The following is an 18,017-nucleotide window of genomic DNA, read 5'->3' as shown; positions in this document are numbered from 1 at the left end:
AAGGGATTCAACTAGGAAGAAATCCAAACAACATCACTGTCGAATGTTTGGCCTTCGCAGATGACATGGCATTGATTACAGATTCGCTAGATAATGCCAAAGAACAAATAAGAGAACTGCAAAAACAAGCAGCCAAAGTATGACTACAAATATCCTTTGAAAAAACAAAGTTCGTGACAAACATCTGTGATGCTCCTCAAAATGTCGTAGCTGACAACAATACCACACAAAACAGATTCCTTTAAATACCTAGGAGAGTGGATTACATACAACGCAAAAGAAAAGACAACTATAGAAACTAGAGTGCACAAAATGGAAAGAGTGCTTCGTTTACAACAAAAAATCCTTGTCCTGAAACACGATATTAAGACACTACCAACAGTGGCCAGACCAGAAAGCTCTGTATGCAGCAGAAACACTTAAACTAACAAGAAATGGAGATCTTGAGAAACTAGAGAAGGTCGAAAATACTGGGAGCTAAAAGAAACGATAATGCTGAATACAGGTTAAGACCAAACAGAGATCTATACTTGAAAACTGAAAAATTAACTTATGTAATGAGGAAGAGAAGACTACAGGTTTTTGGACATATATTCGGTATGGATAACAACAGACTAACCAATAGCTACAAATCCAAGCCCGCATGGTTCATAGAGACTGGAAAGGACATGGAAAACGCTGGAATTACAATAGACACAATAGAAAACAGAACACATTTCAGAAAGGCAGTTCAAAAGGCAGCATTTCAGGAGAGAAAGAAAACAACTGCACGAAAGTGGACTCAAGAAGAAAGGGAACAACACTCTAAAAGGATGAAGGAAATTTGTAAACTAAGGAAATCTAATACAATGAAGAGCAGCCAAAGTTGATTCATCGTACCCTCCAAATCGGTTATTCGAAAGAAGAAGAAGGAGACTAATAAAATTACAGCGCGCTCGGAGGCCAACTTCTGAATGGCCACCTGTAGTAAAGTTGGTGTAAAGAGCTCTACCTTAGTTGTTGGGGAACGTACCCTTGGCTGTTCGTGAGAGGGTGTGGATACAACATGACGGTGGACCGTCTCACTTCAGTGTGGATGTCCGCAACCATCTCAATGCTGTATTTGTTGGTCGGTGGATTGGGAGGCGAGGTCCTATTCCTATTATTTCCTATGGGAATATGTAAAGTCATTGTGTATGAGACACCAGTCTATGTGGAGACTGTATTAGTGGTCAGAATCGTAGCTGCCTGTGGTGTGATTCGAAACAAACCAGGGATATTTGTCAGGATGCGTCAGAATCTTGTTCCCGATGTCATGCTTGCATTGAAGCTGATGGCCGTCAGTTTCAGCACATTTTGTAAGACACAATACAAACGGTACGTTCATTGGATCAGTCATGGTATTGGCAGTTAATTGCAACTAATTTAAATAAAAAAGTACGCAGTAATGTGATTTTATTCTTATCATCTCCTTAAGCTGGCTTCTCCGACCCTAGGTTCCCTTCCTCAAACTGTTGGAACATCCTCTGCGTCCTGTAAATTTTTGTAGGCTCTTACGGAGACATCCTGTAGCCTTCGGTCACTGTGTGGCCATCTTCAGTGCACTACATGTAAGTTAAAAAAATTTGAAATACACTACTGGCCATTAAAATTGCTACACCACGAAGATGACGTGCTGCAGACGCGAAATTTAACCGACAGCTACAAGATGCTGTGATATGCAAATGATTAACATTTCAGATCATTCACACAACGTTGGCGCCGGTGGCGACACTTACAACGTGCTGACATGACGAAAGTTTCCAACCGATTTCTCATACACAAACAGCAGTTGACCGGCGTTGCCTGGTGAAACGTTGTTGTGATGCCTCGTGTAAGGAGGAGAAATGCGTAACATCGCGTTTCCGACTTTGATAAGGGTCGGATTGTAGCCTATCGCGATTGCGGTTTATCGTGTCGCGGAATTGCTGCTCGCGTTGGTCGAGATCCAATGACTGTTAGCAGAATATGGAATCGGTGGGTTCAGGAAGATAACACGGAACGCCGTGCTGGATCCCAGCGGCCTCGTATCGCTAGCAGTCGAGGTGACAGGAATCTTATCCGCATGGCGGTAACGGATCGTGCAGCCACGTCTCGATCTCTGAGTCAACAGATGGGGACGTTTGCAAGACAACAACCATCTGCACGAACAGTTCGACGACGTTGGCAGCAGCACTGACTATCAGCTCGGAGACCCTGGCTGCGGTTATCCTTGACGCTGCACCACAGACAGGAGCGCCTGCGATGGTGTACTCAACGACGAATCCAGGTTCTGTTTACAGCAACATGATGGTCGCATCCGTGTTTGGCGACATCGCGGTGAACACACAGTGGAAGCGTGTATTCGTCATCCCAACACTGGCGTATCACCCGGCGTGATGGTATGGGGTGCCATTCGTTATACGTCTCGGTCACCTCTTGTTCGCACTGACGTCACTTTGAACAGTGGACGTTACATTTCAGGTGTGTTACGACCCGTGGCTCTACCCTTCATTCGATTCCTGTGAAACCCTACATTTCAGCAGGATAATGCACGACCGCATGTTGCAGGCCCTGTACGGGCCTTTCTGGATACAGAAAATGTTCGACTGCTGCCCTGGCTAGCACATTCTCCAGATCTCTAATCAATCGAAAACGTCTGGTCAATGGTGGACAAGCAAATGGCTCGTCACAATACGCCAGTCACTACTCTTGATGAATTGTGGTATCGTGTTGAAGCTGCATGGGCAGCTGTTTCTGTACACGCTCTGTTTGACTCAATGCCCAGGCGTGTCAAGGCCGTTATTACGGCCAGAGGTGGTTGTTCTGGGTACTGATTTATCAGGATCTATGCACCCAAATTGCGTGAAAATGTAATCACATGTCAGTTCTAGTATAATATATTTGTGCAATGAATACCCGTTTATCATCTGCATTTCTTCTTGGTGTAGCAATTTTAATGGCCAATAGTGTACTTGTATATGCCCGTAGTCCCAATTGGACTGTTCATATCACAAGCTGAATTCAAACTGAGGCCACCGTGTGTTTTTAATGGTCTAACATACATTTACTGCACTGAAGATGGCCACACAGTGACCTAAATCTAGACATGCAATGAACATAATTTGTGACTGATTTACGCTTTACTAATTTAAATGAGTACAGAGCCTGGGCGCAACTGTTTCCCTGTGGAATCAGACCTGATCCTCGAAGATGTTGTAGGCAGGGTGGAGAGGAGGGGGCGTTCGTGTCGACAGCTGAGCTGAGGGTCAGTATTTACGGAGCCGCGGATGCCATTATTGGGCGAGAGGGCGGCGTGTCGTGTGGCGCGCAGGGTGCACGGCGCGCCACGGCAGCGGCCATCGATCGCAGGGGAGGGCGGCAGCGGTGTCGGAGCCAGTGTAGCGTCAGCCAGCGTAGCGTCCGCGTCGCAGGTGCGTGGAGCGCGCGCCAGCCACCGCGCCGCCACTGTGCTCTCTACGGCTGTCGTCGCCCGGGCTGCGCGCAGACCAGCCGCCGGCTGTTTTCGAAACACACCCGTCCGCACTCACAAGGTAACACTGTTTACTGCCTGCCTACAACGCTGCCGCTACTGCTGCTGGTGCTGCTTCCAGCGTCATGATTCCTTTTCTACTCACTGCCTTCCACTGCTTGAAAAGTAACGTCTCTGATGCCTTCAGGTACTCCAAAGTCTTTCAGTTCTAGAGATATTGACACCTTCTGTCAGTAAGACGCTTCATCTTCCTCCTGCCAGATTTCTGTTTCTTTCTTTTTCATTAATATTGTGACAGTTTTGCTGCAACAGGTCACGAATTACTCTCCTGCGCCAACCTCTTGATGACAGACAACCACGCTCTCAGTCGAAGAGTAAAATTGGAAATACTCTAACTGCCAAATCTGCCGTTTATCAGTCATGGACTGTGCGGCTGGTCCGGGCGGAGGTTCGAGTCCTCCCTCGGGCATGGGTGTGTGTGTGTTTGTCCTTAGGATAATTTAGGTTAAGTAGTGTGTAAGCTTAGGGACTGATGACCTTAGCAATCAAGTCCCATAAGATTTCACACACATTTCAACATTTTGACATTTATCAGAACAGTCCCCAGTCTTCTGACTGGTTTGATGCGGCCCTACATGAATTCCTCCACCTGCTCAACATTATTTGTTTGGATGCTGGATGTTTGGCTGTTAAAATTACGAACAACTTCAGTTGGAAAGACCACATAGATAATATTGTGGGGAAGGCGAGCCAAAGGTTGCGTTTCATTGGCAGGACACTTGGAAGATGCAACAAGTCCACTAAAGAGACAGCTTACACTACACTCGTTCGTCCTCTGTTAGAAAATTGCTGCGCAGTGTGGGATCCTTACCAGGTGGGATTGACGGAGGACATCGAAAGGGTGCAAAAAAGGGCAGCTCGTTTTGTATTATCACGTAATAGGGGAGAGAGTGTGGCAGATATGATACGCGAGTTGGGATGGAAGTCATTAAAGCAAAGACGTTTTTCGTCGCGGCGAGATCTACACTCCTGGAAATGGAAAAAAGAACACATTGACACCGGTGTGTCAGACCCACCATACTTGCTCCGGACACTGCGAGAGGGCTGTACAAGCAATGATCACACGCACGGCACAGCGGACACACCAGGAACCGCGGTGTTGGCCGTCGAATGGCGCTAGCTGCGCAGCATTTGTGCACCGCCGCCGTCAGTGTCAGCCAGTTTGCCGTGGCATACGGAGCTCCATCGCAGTCTTTAACACTGGTAGCATGCCGCGACAGCGTGGACGTGAACCGTATGTGCAGCTGACGGACTTTGAGCGAGGGCGTATAGTGGGCATGCGGGAGGCCGGGTGGACGTACCGCCGAATTGCTCAACACGTGGGGCGTGAGGTCTCCACAGTACATCGATGTTGTCGCCAGTGGTCGGTGGAAGGTGCGCGTGCCCGTCGACCTGGGACCAGACCGCAGCGACGCACGGATGCACGCCAAGACCGTAGGATCCTACGCAGTGCCGTAGGGGACCGCACCGCCACTTCCCAGCAAATTAGGGACACTGTTGCTCCTGGGGTATCGGCGAGGACCATTCGCAACCGTCTCCATGAAGCTGGGCTACGGTCCCGCACACCGTTAGGCCGTCTTCCGCTCACGCCCCAACATCGTGCAGCCCGCCTCCAGTGGTGTCGCGACAGGCGTGAATGGAGGGACGAATGGAGACGTGTCGTCTTCAGCGATGAGAGTCGCTTCTGCCTTGGTGCCAATGATGGTCGTATGCGTGTTTGGCGCCGTGCAGGTGAGCGCCACAATCAGGACTGCATACGACCGAGGTACACTGGGCCAACACCCGGCATCATGGTGTGGGGAGCGATCTCCTACACTGGCCGTACACCACTGGTGATCGTCGAGGGGACACTGAATAGTGCACGGTACATCCAAACCGTCATCGAACCCATCGTTCTACCATTCCTAGACCGGCAAGGGAACTTGCTGTTCCAACAGGACAGTGCACGTCCGCATGTATCCCGTGCCACCCAACGTGCTCTAGAAGGTGTAAGTCAACTACCCTGTCCAGCAAGATCTCCGGATCTGTCCCCCATTGAGCATGTTTGGGACTGGATGAAGCGTCGTCTCACGCGGTCTGCACGTCCAGCACAAACGCTGGTCCAACTGAGGCGCCAGGTGGAAATGGCATGGCAAGCCGTTCCACAGGACTACATCCAGCATCTCTACGACCGTCTCCATGGGAGAATAGCAGCCTGCATAGCTGCGAAAGGTGGATATACACTGTACTAGTGCCGACATTGTGCATGCTCTGTTGCCTGTGTCTATGTGCCTGTGGTTCTGTCAGTGTGATCATGTGATGTATCTGACCCCAGGAATGTGTCAATAAAGTTTCCCCTTCCTGGGACAATGAATTCACGGTGTTCTTATTTCAATTTCCAGGAGTGTATTTACGCAATTTCAGTCACCAACTTTCTCTTTCGAATGCGAAAATATTTTGTTGAGCCTAACCTACATAGGTAGGAATGATCATCAAAATAAAATAAGAGAAATCAGAGCTCGAACAGAAAGGTTTAGGTGTTCGTTTTTCCCGCGCGCTGTTCGGGAGTGGAATGGTAGGGAGATAGTATGATTGTGGTTCGATGAACCCTTTGCCAAGCACTTAAATGTGAATTGTAGAGTAATCATGTAGATTTAGATGTAGATGTTACAAGCTGTGACCTCCCGTACGGTTTTTACCCTCTACAGCTTCCTTTAGTACCATGCAGGTTATTCCCCGTTGTCGTACACATCTTCTGTCATCATGTCCCGTCTTTCTGTCAGCGTTTGAATCCTGCCTCGTCCGTGGATGTGTGTGATGTCCTCAGGTTAGTTAGGTTTAAGTAGTTCTAAGTTCTAGGGGACTGATGACCTCAAATGTTAAGTCCCATAGTTCAAATGGTTCAAATGGCTCTGAGCACTATGGGACTCAACTGCTGAGGTCATTAGTCCCCTAGAACTTAGAACTAGTTCAACCTAACTAACCTAAGGACGTCACACACATCCATGCCCGAGGCGGGATTCGAACCTGTGACCGTAGCGGTCACGCGGTTCCAGACTGCAGCGCCTAGAACCGCACGGCCACTTCGGCCGGCTAAGTCCCATAGTGCTCAGAGACATTTTTTGTCAGCGTTTTCCACAGGTTCCTTTCCTCTCCAATTTAGCAGAGAATCTCTGCATTGCTTACCTTATCAGTCCATCAAATTTTCAACATTCTTCTGCAGCACCACACCTCAGACGCTTCTGTTCTCCTCTGTTGCGGCTTTCCTGCTGTCCATGATTCGCTGCTCCAAACGTACATTCTCATAAATTTCTTCTTCAAATTAAGGTCTAACAGAAAAGATTGTAAGAACTACAGAGTTATCTCTTTAATCAGCGTAGTGGGTAAAATCTTCTCAGGTATTGTTGAAAGGAAAGTGCGAGTATTAGTTGAGGACAAATTGGAAGAAAATCAGTGTGGGTTTGGGCCTCTAAGAGGTTGTCAGGACCAGATCTTTAGCTTACGGCAAATAATGGAGAAGTCTTACGAGTGGAACAGGGAATTGTATCTATGCTTTATAGATCTAGAAAAGGCATATGATCTGGTTCCTAAGAGGCAATTATTGTCTGTTCTACGAGATTATGGAATAGGAGGCAAACAATTGCAAGCAATTAAAGGTCTTTACATAGATAGTCAGGCAGCAGTTAGAGTTGACGGTAAATTGAGTTCATGGTTCAGAGTAGTTTCAGGGGTAAGACAAGGCTGCAACCTGTCTCCACTGTTGTTCATATTAATTATGGGTTATATGTTGAAAACAATAGACTGGCTGGGTGAGATTAAGATATGTGAACACAAAATAAGCAGTCTCGCATATGCGGATGACTTAGTGATGGGAGATGGGAGATTCGATTGAAAGTTTGCAAAGTGATATTTCAGAGCTAGATCAGAAATGTAAGGACCATGGTATGAAGATTAGCATCTCCAAAACGAAAGTAGTGTCAGTGCGAAAGAGATATAAACGGATTGAGTGCCAAATAGGAGGAACAAAGTTAGAACAGGTGGACGGTTTCAAGTACTTAGGATATTCTCACAGGATGGCAACATAGTGAAAGAACTGGAAGCGAGATGTAGCAAAGCTAATGCAGTTAGCGCTCAGCTACGATCTATTCTCTTCTGCAAGAAGGAAGTCAGTACCAAGACTAAGTTATCTGCGCACCGTTCAATCTTTCGACCAACTTTGTTGTATGGGAGCGAAAGCTGGGTGGATTTAGGTTACCTTATCAATAAGGTTGAGGTTACAGATATGAAAGTAGCTAGGATGATTGCAGGTACTAGTAGATGGGAACAATGGCAGGAGGGTGTCCACAATGAGGAAATCAAAGAAAAACTGGGAATGAACTCTATAGATGTAGCAGTCAGGGCGAACAGGCTTAGATGGTGGGGTCATGTTACACGCATGGGAGAAGCAAGGTTACCCAAGAGACTCATGGGTTCAGCATTAGAGGGTAGGAGGAGTCAGGGTAGACCAAAGAGAAGGTACGAATGTTTTTGAAGTAATAGGCTTAACATCGGAAGAGGCACCAATGTTAGCACTGAATAGGGGATCATGGAGAAATTTTATAAGGGGGACTATGCTCCAGACTGAACGCTGAAAGGCATAATCAGACTTAAATGATGATGATGATGATGATTAAGGTCTGTGTTTGATACTGCTAAATTTCTCTTGGCCAGGAATGCCCTCTTTGCCTGCGTTAGTCTGATTTTTGCATCCTCCTTGCTTAGTCCGCCATAGGTTACTTTGCTTCCACTGCAGCACGATTCCTTCATTTCGTGATCACCAACTTTGATGTTGAGCTTCGCGCTCCTCTCATGTTCGCTACTTCTCATTACTTGTGTCTTTTTTCCGGTGTATCCTCAGCCATAAAAGGTACTCATCATACAGTTCATGCCATTCAATGAACCTCCACTCATGATAGCAATGTCATCAGTGAATCTTGTCATTCATTTTCTTTCACCCTGGATTTTAATCCCCCTTTTTGAATCTTTCTTTTATTTCCGCCATTTCTTCCTCGATTACAGTCTGGCCGGTAGGGGCGAAAGACTGCATCCTTGTCTTACACCATTATTAATCCAAGCACTTCGTTCTTGGCCTTCCAGCCTTGTTGTTCCCTCTTGGGTCTTGTACATACTGTATATTTCCTCTCTTACTCCAATTTTTCTCAGAATTTCGAACATCTTGCACTATTTTACATTGCCGAACGCTTTCCAAGATGCTACTCGAGACGGTTGTAAAAATAAATGTGCGCAACGGAAAGTAATAAACGCTAAAATGAAGATTTGGCCCCGTCTGACTACCCGCTGAAGCAGATCTTAGGATCTCATAATGGACTTAACATATAAATTACAACCTTAACATAAATGAATGATTAAGGCAACTAATACTACTAAATGATAAGCGTTGCTCCTACTTATATATTTATTGTAGATTAAAAAACCTTTATATTACAAAGTTTACATTTCCTAAGTAGTTTTACTAATCAATTGCCTAACTCTGCCCCTTATTATGACTGCGCAGTCTAATATCAATAAAGCGAAATGACTGACATCATCTACGTACCAAACACTAGAAGACACTACTTTCAAAGATGATCTACGGTAGTGTGGAACCTCAGTGGAAATAAAATGACGTGATCACAGCTGCTTAGCTTTTATAGCCCTAATAAGCCGAAGCAGTTTGCGATATCACCGTATGTACTGCGCCCGGTGCATCGAATGATGGTTCTCGCACCCGTCTGCGACGATGGAAGAACCCCAACCACAAATAAACTCTTTCAAACACTAGGACGGCAGAAGGCGGTCCTCTGACTAATATACTCTAATACTGTCTTCTCCTCTCTGTGTTCTACAGATGAGAAACGCGAACTCCCAGCCACAAGGACGGAGTTCAGATAACGTCTCAACCTAAGTATAGGCAGAGGAAGTGTTCTCAGTTACTGAACGCTGCGTACTGAACGACGACTTCCAACCCGGAGGTGAAGTCCAGAATCGTATAGGTTCTCAACAGTACAGTACCTAACTGTTCTAAATATAAACTATCCTGACAGCAAAGACAGCAAGTCCATCTGTACCAGCAAAGCTGATATCGAGCGACTGTCACACGCAGGCGCTCATAACGGAAGACCTCTCTCTCCACTGCCGGCCTCCCAGCAAGGCTCGGCTCCCCACCATCGTAATTCCGAAAACGAATCATATTCCCGAAACCACGGAATATTCTCCCTCTCTACAGATTCTTCCGAACGCCGAACAATCATATTTTAGTCTTTTGTCGCCCAGCGCGGAAAGTTTGCGAGGAAAAATCTATACTCGTACAATGGTACGCTTCTGAGTAAAAATCCTTGGAAATAACCCAGTCTGCGTGGTTTACGAGGTGCCACTTCTTCGTTCCTCTCGCCTGCGTCCAAAATTTGCAGAGTTCGGAAGTATTATCCGGTTATCCTTCCGGCCCTGCTACAACAGCGGCCTATTGTGCTCCAGAGCTCAGGTGCCACGACGTCCGTCAAGCTGCTTCCTGTGTTTAAGCTGGACCAACACCTGTGCGGGCCTTCCACCCAGAGCTTGAGTTCTGCCTGCAGTTTCATCTCCACTGGCGTTCCAACCTCTACTAATATAGGCAATCATTCATTACGCCGTTTTTATAATAAAGACACTCCGCCACGTTTCATGCAATAAGCGTTAACAATTATTTACAAGGCGTACTTGACAATGTCAGTCTCCTTTAAATATTCATATATACGATGTACAACCTATCAAATGATATCTAATTGTGGTTGTAGTTCACGGCAAAGTATGTGGATGAGTGCTTGTAAGGTGCGAAATTATAGCCACCTTACAACTTTTGCTAGTTCAGCATATCCAACGATCGTGTCTCGCTTTTTCTTCTGTTTGTAGAAAACAGATTTGCATCCAAACAGTTGAGAAGATATTCTTACACCATAGAATTACGCTCCTCACCGCATTACCGCAAAGAATAGTGAGACAAATTAGGAAATGGATACTTTATCAAGAACGTTCTAAGTGCCGCACCAGGAAACTGTCTGGCCCGTTCAAAGAAGAAAACAGCAACCACCCACTGTTAACAATGCTATTTGTTTACACAAATAGCGCCGTCAGTTGTTTCGAACAGACGACGGCTGTTCACATTTATATTACATTAGTCGTCGTTTCCATTGATTGTTGATTCTTTTTTAACAACTAACGAAACAACAACAAATGTAATATGAACTTGTTCAGCCTTCTGAGGGTGAACTTGACGGTTCGAAACCAGTAACGGCGCTATTTTTGTAAATAAGCAGCATTACTAACAGTAGGTGGTTGCTGTTTTCTTCTTAGCAAGAATCAACATGTATTTTGTACACAGCCACGGTCTCCAAAATGTCTGTTTTCGTCAAAGCAGCAGTAGTTTGTTACCTAGTAGAACTGCAGTTAATAAAATCTACTTCTCATATCTCTTACAATTTTGGAGCTCCAGAGGGAAGCACAGCTTAGCACGAAGACCAATCACCATCTGCTAACAGATGTCTGAAACATTCTCTCCATGGTTCGGCATCTGGATCTAGAGCCATGCAACAGAGTACTGAAAACACAACAGTACTGGAGACGTGTTTTGTGAAAAAAATGGCACTTAGAAAGTTTACCATTTCTACCCTTCAATTGCTTCAAAATATATGACCATGCGAACATCTGCAACTGAGGAACGTATTAAGAGAATAAAAAAAATCCACAACAATTGTCAGTGATTCTATTTATTGCCTGACTTGTTTCGAAGCCTAAAGCTTCATCTTCAGGTGCCATCAACTGCGAGGAGGAGTTTCTAGCGTACAAAAACTATTGCGTTGACATGCCAAAAAAAATGTAAAGCCGTAAAAAGTGGTGTACTCACTTCAACTGTTTGTTAAATATATTTCAATCTCTGCCTTCCCCTACAGTTCTTACCTTCTGCAACTCCCTTTAGTCATTCGGAGGTTATTCCGTGACATCTTAACACATACCCTATCATCCTGTCCCTTCTTCTAGTCATTTTTCTCTGCACACTCCTTTCCTAGCCGATTCGGTGCAGAACTCATTTCCTCTCAGTTCGCCTAGTTTTCAACCTCATATCCATGACACCAAATCTCAAACGCTTCGATTCTTTTCTCTCCCGGTTTTCCCACAGTCCATCTTAACTACTGCCGCCTCGCATATTTGGAAGAGCAGAACAAAGATATTGTAGGAGTGAACCTGTGAGATGAAAGTGGCGAGTGTATAAGATGAGGAGCTATGGCCTCGAAAAAAAATTGCTTTGTGCTTCCGCATCGTTCATCATACTTTCACCGCAGATAGTTTCATTACACAATTAAATAAATTAGACCATTTCTACACATATTTAATTCCACCCCGCACGTCTACAATCTGTCTCGACGCACTCTCATAGTCATGCTCCAAAATGAAGGAAATTTATTTCGTTACGCCTTCCACAACTAAGAGAACTGTTTTCAGTCGCATAAAGCGTTAACTGTGCGCTTCACAAAGAGACAATTACACTTTTTACTTCAAAACAATCTCTGCGAAAACAGATCAATGCAGCTTAATGATATAGGAACTAACAGTCCAGTCTGCTGAATCTCTTACTAGCATTTTTACACCTTGCTATGTAGCTTCCGCCGTTATACTAGTATTTTTCTCTTTTCATGCTTTCGCACGACAGTTTCGCACACAAAGTTAATTCTGTCTGCCCAACGTAACCCCAACAGAAAAGATAAAAACCGGAAAGAAAGAAAATATATTCATGCCGCTACAGAGTCCTCAAGGTCCGAGGCAAATTATCTCCTTCTCCTGCGTGAAGCGATTTTTTTTTTTTTTGAACTCCTTTCGAGTCAGAGTTTTTCTTAATGACTTAGGAATTAATAACAAATGAAATTAGTTCCTGGTATGAGACCACGATCATAATATATTTCAGGAATAATACTGCTTACATCGATAAAGTATTTACTCAACTGCATTGTTTATGTAATATGTTTCAGTTCTTGTCGTTCTGAGACCAAAGAATACCAGAATGATTTCGTACGTAACGTCCCGAAGTAGTAATTACCCAATCGCTATCCATTTTCAGGGTCTATTCCGTTTTAACTAAAAAGACGCAAGTACAAGGCGACAGGCAAATGCGCATTTGAATCACGTAGCGTCCACGTGGACGATCGTGGAAAAGACAAAGGATGACTGACAAGAGCGCAGAGGGCAGCCTCCTTGCAGAATTTTGAAAATTTCTAAATGGATCTATCTTACATTTGGTTGCCTCACACCACGACTATACACTTGATTTGTTGCCGCAACATGAAGCTACCTGATTTGCTTCGTTCCTATTCATGTCCGCACGTTTTCGACTTCCGAAAAAAATGAGCAGTGGCAACTGACTATTGTGTAGTTTACCGTAGTTTCAGCGGACACAGTTCCTCGTATATGCTTGTGCCGCTATTACTATTTTTGCCTCTGAAGGAAACAGCTCTTTCTTTACCGGAATTACACTGTTTTTCCTAAATCATCTGACACGAATGTCCAGATTTTACTGTATAATCCTTCTCCGAAACTCGCCTACTGAAAGAGACGCTAAATGATGTCTTCTTGTCTCTATGTACACACAAATATTTAACAAACACATGAGAAAGAGAGAGTCAGAGGCGCAAGCACATTAAACGCGTCCGTTCGCACATAATTCTGCCATCTGAGACAGCTGCAAATTCTGTCACGGATATGCTCAAAACAGTTATGCGGCCCGAAGAGAGACAATGAAATAAAGTTGTAAAAGAGAAGAACAAGAAGTAAGAATCACAGAATATCTGTCTTAGATATGTGTTGATGCTACACGAGCGATGTTTATCATTCTTTCAGCTTACTGCTATATGGCTGTGACGAAGACTAGAATGAAATGCTGAAATAAGTTCAGTCTTTTTTATTTAAAAAAAAACCAGTTCAGTTTGTGGTGAAAACTCTATATATTATTACAGTAGCGCATAATGAAGATTTACAGTACTTGAATCAAATCGACGAGGAATTCTGGGAAACACAAATTAAGCTAGCGATTTTATGGATTATTCTATGATAACTTGCCGATAGATATTTTAGAGAATCTGTCCTTAAGAACACTTTTTTGTACAATTCTTTTCCAGCAGTGTTTCAGCTGTGTCAGTTTTCCATCTCCCACCTGCTTATGTTGAAGCCCGTATATGTTACATCTGTTTCATAATGAATCATTACAATATCATCGTTACAAAAGTCCAGTCTCTTAAGTAGCTTATCCACTCATGCCGCGACAACAAGTTCGGACCCTCCTGTAGCTGATACGAAGTAACTAATGAAAGACAGAAATGTGCTAATTACGATGCGGAAGCTCCTGACTGCGCTGATAGAGCTTCAAGACAGTATCCTGTCAGCTGATGACACCCCGATTCTGTTCGCTGGAACAAGTAAATTTCTACTTTCGATACAGTGCCATTTCTGAAGAAAAAATATACTGTGGCTCTCGCTGGACTCCGACATACTCCATTGCCAGCCAGTGTTTCGTGGGGACCTTTCCAGGCTGTAAAGCGGTTGCTGCGGTGGTTCTGTGTCCGATTGCTCTTCAAATTGTGTTCCCCCTTAATTTTCAGTTCCAACTCTCCAGCACCAGCAAGGCAGCACATAGAAGTAGTTCACGAGTCTATATAGTGCCATTTTGCCCACTTGTGGTATGAATGGTATCCAAATTCTCGACAGACTGGAAAATTGAATCACATATTGCATCTGTATTTCGATGACAAAATACAGATTGCGAGAAGTACATATATGGAAAAATGTCAGCATGAACAAACAAACCTTAAAAGTAACCGTTCATGAGCTAGCAGAACAAGCCAGTTGGCTGGCATGCCACATCGAATTTCTAGATGTAAACACCGACAAATGTTCCTTTTGCGTTAGGAAACGAGAGTTCTTCGATTTATCGATCCTCTGCAGCAGCGTTACACAAATATAAGTTGAGTGTACGAAAGTCCTGTTACAAAGACTGGAATACAATACACTTACTTGTAATTACCGATCCTTTCGCGACAGTTTCGTTGTATTAAAGATTCTCTGAGCACTTCCCGCTTTAATTTCATGCACAATCAACGTGACAGTTGCACCGAGGATATCTAATTCTACAACACACTTGGCTGTTCTGTTAGACGGCATTTCACATTAATACTGCTAACATATTTTCAGCTAATATAATAAACAAAAGTGTTGTATAAGTACTACTTAATGTCAGACATAAAAGTCCTCTACTCAATCCTTTTGTGCTGTCTCACTAAGCCTCTTACCAAGATATAACTGAGCACTGTATTGGGCTCAAAATATGGTTTTTTCACATTTTAGTTGGTTTGTATGGCTGTAACATCTTAAATAAGAGATGGTGCAAGACAATTTGTAAATATTAGCTTTGTTTAATAGTCATCCTTTCGGATAATGAACCCAAAGTGTAGATCTTCAGAATACTTATTGTACGATAATCTCGTAACCATTCATTTATTGTATTTTGAAAACATTTCTCCCCCGTTAAGTATATTGAAAATTTATTGTTAGAAGTTATGTCAGAAAGTTCACTGACACATCTGGTGCTTTTCTACACATCGTACAAAAGAAGAAGAACGTAACGAAATAGAGGCAAAAGAATGAGACAGCCGAATAGTACGAAGTTGACAGGAGAGAGGTGTGGAGAGGGTGACGAGACAGTGCCTTTTGTCCATCGAAACCACGATCCACTCACACTGCTTTCTGTCAAAGCGAAATTGTACCAATAAGGAAGACAATTAAGTTTTCGTGTCTCTGTTTAACTTCTGCTGTTGTTGTTTTGCTGCCTGCATTCGTCAAAATAAGTTACCATTACACGATACAGGTTGAAGGTGAACATCAGAGGCAAAATGGAATACAAAACCGATGTAGAAAATGCGTTTTTATCATCCAGACATGTGACTTATAAAGGAGATATTTGACCCGTATCGAATCTCCAGGATACATTCCTAGTTTTGTGCTAGTGTTAATTTAGCTACGGCTTCTCAACAATGTGTCTTACTGCAATACGTAGTTTGGTGACATACGAGGTGTGACGATAAATTAATGAGACTGATTTTGTTTGCAACATGTGGCAACCCTGCAGTCTTGCATAGGCACAATATCTTTGACCTAGTTCTATAAGCTGCTTCTAGTCCAAGCGGCACATCGATGCAACTGCTCAGTCGTGAGTTGCACTGTAATAAGTTAACACGTGTTTGTCTCTCTCGTAACAGAAATGGAACCGCATAATATTGCGCAACGGTATGCCATTTCTTTTTGTGATAAATTGGGTGAAAACGCGACAACTTACGGTAAGCTTCAGAAGGCTTTTGGAGAGGAGGTTATGTCAAGAGCTCAAGTTTTTCGTTGGCATAAAATGTTTAATGAAGGTAGAACGAATGTTTAAGATGAAGACCCCAGTGGACGACCATCAACCTCACGGACGGATGTCAGCTTGGCCAGGGTGCGTGAACTCGTACGATCTGATCGAAGATTATCCGTGGAAATGATTGCAGAAGAACTGAACATCAATCGAGAAACAGTTCGTCTAATAATAACTGAAGATATTGGTATGAGAAAGATTTGTGCACAAATGTTCTCCAAAAATCTCACACGGCAACAGCGAGAAACATGGAAAAATGTGGTGTAGAGCAAACGGAAATCAATCCAGAATTGTTGAGCCGTGTGATGAAAGTTGGTTTTTTCAGTACGATCCAGAGACAAAACGCCAAATTTCGCAATGGTGCTCAAAGGGATCACCCAGATTAAAAAAAACTCGCATGTCAAAGTCAGAAGTGAAATGCATGCTTGTGTGCTTCTTTGATTCCAAGGGAATCGTTCACAAAGAGTGGGTGCTTTCTGGACAAACAGTTAACCAATATTACTACAGAGAAATTGTAGAAAGACTTCGTAAAAGAGTTCTTCGTGTCCGTGCCAACATTGCTGATAATTGGATTCTGCATCACGATAAATCGCCATCCCATACTGCTCTGTCAGTACAGCAATTTTAAACCTCAAAACAAATTTCAGTACTACCACAGCCACCTTATTCATCACATATCGCTCCGTGCGACTTTTTTCTATTTCCAAGAGTCAAAATGGCAGTCAAGAGACACCATTTTCAAACAAGACAAGATGTCCAAAAAGCTGTGACGAGGGTCTTGGAGGATATTATAAAAGATGAGTTCCAGAAATGTTACCATCAATGGTAGAAGCGCTGGAAAAAGTGTGTGCAGTCAGAAGGGAACTACTTTGAATGAGACAACACTAAACTTGACTAAAACGGTAGGCAACATTTTTTTCACATCAGTCTCATTACTTTATTGTCGCAGTTCGTAAGATATCCATCCACAGAGTGAGATATCACACACACTGGTGTTCAAAACTTAAGGAAGAAGGTAACTATTGCATGATGTGTCACTCACTACCAAGTAACATAGCTCAATAAAACTTGAACCACACCCAGATAGAACTACTACAGTATAGTACAGATGTTAAGCGAAAGAAATACGCAATGAGTCGAACAGAAATGACACTTTTATTCAAAGACAATAATTACACTGAAGTTACCTGGATTTATGGTGGTCCTCTGGACATTACAAAAGGCAGGAGATGGTTCTTCATAGAGTGTGCAATCACCACGGATAGTAATGCACGCATTGCAATGTGCTCCCACGGTGGCCAGAAGATTGGTATGGAGTTCTTGTGGTAGGACATTCCATTCCCTCACCAGAGCGGTTGACTGCTGCTGAGTGGAGGTCAGTAAGCCCATTCAAAATTGTGCCTCCCCACAACATAATATCTGGACCACCAAAACGATCATCTTAGGTAATGTCCCTAGGAGCTTTACGGCTTCCTATCTCTCGCTATACGAGGATACGTCCAGCACTGTCCAATATGATGATTTGGTGGTGCAGGAGTTACGATGTGGGAGGTATAATGCTTCATGGGAGTACTGACTTCTAACTCTTTGAACACGGTACAATTACTCGTCAACGTTTTCTTGACACTATACTCCTTACCAATGTGCGTCTCTTCAGGGGTGCATTCGACCCTGACTTTATTTATATGGATGACAATGTGTGAACACGTCGAACTGCGCAGGGGAAGGAGGTCTTGGAACGAGAGAATATTCTGCGAATGTTCTGCATGCCCGTTCCCCGACTTAAACTCCATCGAGCACTTGTAGGATGCGTCCACATGTACCAAGGAGCATCCAGCCGCTTTCAGCCGCGATCGTAGAAGAATGGTCTCCTTATTACAAGAACTCCTTAGTCCTTATCAATATTGTGCTCAGCATGGGCGAAACGCCCTACAACAAGAACTCCTTACCAGCTTTATAGCCAGTATGTGAGCGCGTTGGAGAGCATGCATTGCTGTCTGGGGTGATCACATGCCATTGAGAACC

At 43.9% G+C, this 18,017-nt stretch overlaps 1 protein-coding gene across 1 annotated transcript in view; it reads left to right on the top strand.

Annotated features, from left to right (window-relative positions):
• Positions 1-3,444: 3,444 nt before the first annotated feature.
• The window catches only part of LOC124548825, a 270,087-nt gene continuing 255,514 nt past the window's right edge, over positions 3,445-18,017 (top strand). Inside the window, exon 1 of the mRNA XM_047125197.1 lies at positions 3,445-3,551. The gene's annotated coding sequence lies outside the window, so the exon portion shown is untranslated. The remainder of the gene's footprint in view (positions 3,552-18,017) is intronic.

The sequence above is a fragment of the Schistocerca americana genome, chromosome 1 (genome assembly GCF_021461395.2).
Source record: "Schistocerca americana isolate TAMUIC-IGC-003095 chromosome 1, iqSchAmer2.1, whole genome shotgun sequence".
Classification (NCBI taxonomy): Eukaryota; Metazoa; Arthropoda; class Insecta; order Orthoptera; family Acrididae; genus Schistocerca; species Schistocerca americana.
This window is presented reverse-complemented; position numbering and strand designations above follow the sequence as displayed.